Raw genomic sequence first — 6,427 nt, 5'->3', positions numbered from 1 at the left:
AATGCAGGAACTTCCATATACCTAAAGTCTCATAGTAGATCTAGAAGACCAGTTCTCAGATAAATAATCACATAGAAATGCTTATTTATTTTTAGGGAGCTACCAAATTCATGGCATAAGTGGGGTGCACTGTGGCTCCTTTAATCTTGTAGGTTCCCCACAATGTCCCCATGCTGATTGATGGAGAGGCCCTGCTTGTGGCTTGCTCCTTGCTCCTGATCACTGGGGAGGCGAAAACTGCTGTTTTAAATATGGTGCCATTTACCTCCCACCACTGATTGGGTGAGGCGGCCCCAGACAGCCCTGTTGTTTGTTGCAGACTGGCAAAATTGGACATAAAATGGAATAGTTAATAGCTGTGGGTGTAAACAACCAAACAAGCCTGTCTAGGTGGTTTACTTTAAGCTGCCTGCACCTAGACCAGGAGTGTCATGTGCAACAGTTTGCTACTGCTGAGAGTGGTTGCCCAATCAGGAGGAATGAGGGAGAGTAAATATAGATCAATTGGGTTGGGGGGTCATAGAAACGTCACAGCCCCAGAGCTAGGATGAGCAGCTCAGCTTTCCAAGCTGCAGGGCTGTGCTCTAAATGCATACAGATATTTGAGAGATTGGATTATCCCTGTCTCAATTTATTTTAGTGAACCTCCTCAGGTTAACTAACTTAGATTGGGTGCATCAGTTTTTGGCCTGATTCAGTGGCCGAATCGCTGAATCTGAGTCAAATCGGAGGACCCTTTAAACTCTCTGAATCTAATCAGAACCCTCTGAATTGATTCACAGAGATTTGGAAAGATTTGGCAATTCAGATATAGAGACAGCTTTAAATGTTTTTTCTATATACATTTAGGTACCAGGTAGCTCATAAATGCTGTGACACTGGGGTGCATGGAATGTCCCACAGAAGTGTGGGGGGCTCCCCAGCATGCTCAGCAGCAGAGCTGGCATTTCCAGTCCACTTCTGGGTCTATCGGACAGAGTGCTGAGGTACCTGCTTGTGCCCCCCTGGCTTGGCAACTTGTGCTTCCTGGGTCTGGGGGTGAGGATCCAGAGTCCCTCCGTGGCCAACAGCTGAGTCGAGAGGGTGCACAGGAGCCCCCTACATGCTCCCTGGTGGACCCAGAAGTTCACCATCCAGCACATGGTGGGGGGGGCCCGTACTCCTGTGGGATGCTCCATCCAACCCAGCATTGCAGCATTCACAAGCTGCGCCTGTTACCTTTTAAAGCTGTCTTTGTCCAAGTTGCTGATTTTCTGAAACAGTATCGAATCTTCAGATTCAGATTCAGCCGAATCAAATCAGGGACAGTAATCCGAATCAATGAATCAAATCACTGTCCCCAATTCAGACTGAATCTGGATCCAAATTAAATAGTGCCCGTTTACCACACTCCTACTAAATATAATGCCTGCATGTACCCAACATGTATATTTCTAGTCATAAACCTTATAGGCAGTAGTTCCTGATATTGTTTTTAAGTTGGTGGTATGCATGCAGTATGCTACTGAAAACTGGTATCATTCCTTTGATTTTTGTAAAGGTTTGCCCGTTTATATCTAGTGAAGATTTTATCCATAATTAACTCTTCTTCAAAGCACACATCATGTCTTGAGGACAGTGGGGAATACATCACACATTTTCAATTTGCCCTTGGCATCAAACATCTCCTAAATTATTAGACTAGTACAAAATTGTTAAGTGTTCTTATTTATTTTTTTAATGAACAGAAAAATAAAGTGAATTCATAGCATGCTCATTGTTAATTTAAAAGAAAAAATTAAGGCTTTGGTAAGCTATGCAGTTAATCATCAAATATTCAATATCTTTATAGTCAAATGCTTTTAATTTAGGTTTGTCTTGATGGAACTCCTTTTCAAGCACCCCAAAATTAAGGGGCTATTTGAATGAAAGGTTAGGAGGGAAATGGAAGGTATGATGGGGAAAGAAATCATTTTAGATAATTGCTCTTTGTCATTGCAAATCACAATGGTACATTAATTGTATAATGCATTCTATTATTTCACATTCAACCTACAGATGTTTTAATTTTCAGGGCTATTTTTCCTAATCAGGTATTCTTTTAAAGGAGTTTTACCTTTCACTACTTTTATTAAATTATAGTAGTATATGTCACTTTATTGTATTAACATCTTGTACAGAAACTTCATTTGCATTTAATTACTTTTTCCATAAAATGATTTCTGTTTCTAAAATTATGCATTAGCACATTACAGAACAATCACATTATCATCCTCATTGCCAAAGATCAATGCAGAACTCTGAAAAGTGAGTTAAGGTTTTCTATCATTAAAACTACATACAAATTCTTCAGTGCTGTAGAAATGTCAGTGGTTGATACTGAATTTGTTTATGACTAGGAGGGCTTAATGTCATTTATAGTAAGATTAACTTTCTGAAAAAATTCATCTTTCAACAAGTGGAATGTTTTGCTGGAAGTCTAAGAAATCACTGAAATCAATCTGTGTCAATTGTTCCTTGGGCTTTGCTGCTTAACAATGCCTATTCTATCATTCTTAAGATAAGCACTCAAATGTTACATGGCTTCTAATTGAAACCTGATGGATTTTAACATTAATGAAGTTTACCTCTAGTGCACTGGACTGTGAAATAGAAAACTATTAAGAAGAAAATCTGTGGTTGCTTCCAAAGAAGCAGGGGAAAGTTGCTTCTATATTTTATTGTGGAGGGTGATACCAAGAAGAGAACTTAAAATTTATCTATTGAAATAATCAAGTGTCCAGAGCTCCCTTCTACTGGTACTAGCAAATGGAGCAGAAATGGGTGTAATGGGGTTGGGAAAACTATATGGAAACCCATTTCCATGTATATCTCTCTAAATTTAGGGGAAGTCACATCAATTTTAATTCCACTTCATGACCTTCCACCCCAACTTTGTGGTAGGCATATGGAGCAGGATGAAAAAGAGGGCATGCATCTGTCTGGTTTCTTCAAGAGTCATAAATTCAAGAGTCTCAGAGCTGGAAGGGGACAGATGTTCATGGACACAGACTCATTTGCCCCTGGAACCTAGAGATGTCCAAATTCCATACTACTGCATTTCATCATACCTGCATAGTTAAGAAACTTTCCATCTTGAAGAAATTCCTTTGAGAGATTTGAGGCACCCCTCCTATAACTTTTTCTACAGGAGGGACAACCAGACTCATACTTATTGCAATTTTTCCCCTTAAAAAAGTAGTAACTAAATCCCTACAAGGTTTCTGTTATCTTCTAAAAAACTTATGCAAAGCAAAGCTTTTTTATTGTTTTAGAGACACATTAATATTAGTCAGAAAAATGAACAGCTATTAATTTCATAACTAAACCATTCATCATGAACATAAAATTGGATAAGTGTGAATCTCTGATTAAGTATAGGGAAAAGAAGAATAGGGAAAGCCAGTTCTGTCCTAAAAGAATATCAGATATTGCATGGCATCATGCAAAATCTGTGCACATAGGAGTGTGAAACCACTTGCAGTGATGCTGAAGCTCGTATTGTGGATTTGGGTATTTAAATGCCATTTATTGTTATCAAGTGTCCCACAGCAATTAAAAAGTCAGATGTATGGGATGTTCTGATTTCTCTAAGGAAGATTATATACTTTACCTGTGCTCAGATATTACATGTGATATTATGATTTAGCTGGTTCATTTGAGTTAGCATCTGCTACTGACAGGCATAAGTGACATCAGAAATAAGTATATATAACAGTCTGTAAATGCAGTCTTTTATCAGGATTCCACTTGTTTCTTGAGCTGACTCAATTTCTGACTCTAGTCAGTAATGGAAAGGAACATGCCATTGCATGAAATCAGCATGTCATCAATATTAATGATGAAGCATATGGCTTGATCCATCCTGGGCTTACCACCCTTTGGCAATGATAGCCAGGAACGTGGACATGTTTTTTGTTTTTTTTCCAGTTCCCCTTTTCCACTGGTGAATGCAGACTTTCTAGACACAGGGCCAGATTAGGAGGAATGTTCAGCTATTAAAGCTACAGTAAATTTTGAGAGAAAGGGTACATTGCAGGATCTCTCCTCCAGTAATTTATATTCCAAAAAGGCCTTCACAGTTCAAGGCTAAAATATGAAGAGACTTTAAACTTCTCTCTTCCCTATTAAACTAATTCTATATTAAATCAGATTGAAAACTGCTTGGAGAATCTACAATAAGGCCTGTAAATGACACTTTTCAACCAGATGGCTGCTATCATCAGTAAGCTGAGAAATACCAAATACAATTAAAATTTTCATTTTGGATAGTATTTTATAGTTTATAAATGACAAATAAGACATTATTGCCATGTGAAGTTTAAGAAAGCACTACTCAATATAATTGATAATGTTCTTAAATAAGCACTTACTTTCAGGAACTTCATATAGCGTAACAGTACCTAACCACTAACAAACATACTGACATTGGATTTTTTTCTGTTATATATGGAGACTGATTCTTCTGAAAAGATTCAAACTATATATTCAAAAGATCTGATAACAGAAATTCTTCTGAACTAAATTTACAGGATTGGGCTCTCTGTTTAATGGGTATGTGTATACACAGAAACATCTATTCACATGTGTGCCAGGTAGCACCAGATGTAATAATTCATAGTTTGGCCAAAGGAGTCAGAATGAGTATAAAAACTGGTATCCTGTATTCTTCTTCTTCTCATGTCTCTACACCACATTTAACAATTTTATTACACATGCTTGTACTCATTACTTATACTTTGCAAGACCTTTCATTGTATGGAATGCTGCCAGGGCCCCTGCCCGGGGGGCGCAGCCTTCCTGGGGCTTGTCTGAGGCTTCCACCCAGATGGAGCCCATGGGAGGGGCTGGTGTCCCCCAACCCCCTGGCCTGTGGGAGCTGCCCAGCAAAGCCTGGGGGAGCAGAGACTGGGGACCCCCACACCTGTCCTGCAGGCACCCGTGTTAGGACCCTGGAGGGGCAGGTGAGGGAGCTCCAGGAGGAGGTTAGCAGGCTGAGGGGAATCCGAGAGGCAGAGGAAGAAATTGACAGATATTTTCTTTCCCTGCAGAGTTGTACGACCAAGGAGGATGCACCCTAAGAAGCACCCTCCACTGCTAAATGGCAGATGGTCAACTCCCATGCCAGAGCTGCTCATAACACAGCAGTACCAGTTCCTCCAGTCCAGCTGGAGAACAGGTATGAGGCCTTGGCAGCCCTGGAGGAGGAGGGAGGAGAGGACGAAACCAGGGAGGAGGCAACTCCACGCTCCCCATGTCCCATGCAGGCTGAAGGACACAAGCAGGCCAGGAGGAGAAAGCGTCGCATGACATCAATATTAATGCAACTCCATCCTGAGAGCTACAGAGGGCCCTATCTGTTGCCAGGACCCATCAGCACGCGAGGTCTACTGCCTACCTGGAGCAAGGATTCAGGACGTGAAAGGGATGCTCCAAACCGTAATGCAGCCCAATTATTACCCCATGGTCCTAGTCCATGTGGGCACTAATGATGTGGCCAGGAGATGCCCTGATCACCTGATGGGGGACTACCACGCTCTGGGGTGCGTGCTGAAGGAGATGGGTGCACAGGTGGTTTTCTCTTCTATCCTGCCAGTGAGTGGACAGGGCAGACGGCATGCAACATGCATCACGGAGACCAACTGGCGGCTACAGGAATGGTGCTTCAAGGCAGGCTTTGGCTTCCTCAGCCATGACTGGCACATCACGACGAGAGACATGCTTGGATGGGATGGGCTTCACCTTTCACCTAAAGGTAAGCATGCGTTCTCTTCTAGGTTAGTGGACCTCCTCTGGCGGGCTTTAAACTAGGCTTGTCGGGGGGAAGGGGAAGTTGAGGGCGGAGGAAACATCGGACGGCCAGACCAAGCAACACTCACAACTACAGCCCAGCCTAGACCAATGAGCGAAACGAATAAACAAGTAAGCGACAGGGGCCAAGGCAACCCTGGGACTAGGGGGTCAGTACACACATCCACAGGAGGCCTCAAATGCCTCTACACAAATGCTTATAGTATGGGAAACAAGCAGGAGGAACTCACCCTCCTGCTAGCTGACACCAGCCCGGACACAGTGGGGATCACTGAAACGTGGTGGGACTCAATGCATGAGTGGGTGGTGAATGTCAAGGGCTAGGCTGTACAGGAGGGACAGGATAGGAAGGAGAGGTGGGGGCGTGGCGCTTTATATTAAGGAGGAATACACATCCTCGTCAATTAGCAGGGAGTCAGAGGAAGGGCACTCTGAAGTGCTTTGGGTTAGAGTACAAGCAGTCGACGGGAAAGAGACTTACTGGTGGGGGTCTACTACAGACCTCCCAACCAGGGGGAAGAGCTTGACCAGGAATTCTTAGGTCAGCTCACAGAGGTAGTGAAGTCTAAGGATGTGGTAGTCATGGGGGACCTGAACT

This window comes from Crocodylus porosus, unplaced genomic scaffold, assembly GCF_001723895.1.
Source record: "Crocodylus porosus isolate Cpor-Errol unplaced genomic scaffold, CroPor_comp1, whole genome shotgun sequence".
Taxonomy (NCBI): domain Eukaryota; kingdom Metazoa; phylum Chordata; order Crocodylia; family Crocodylidae; genus Crocodylus; species Crocodylus porosus.
This window is presented reverse-complemented; position numbering follows the sequence as displayed.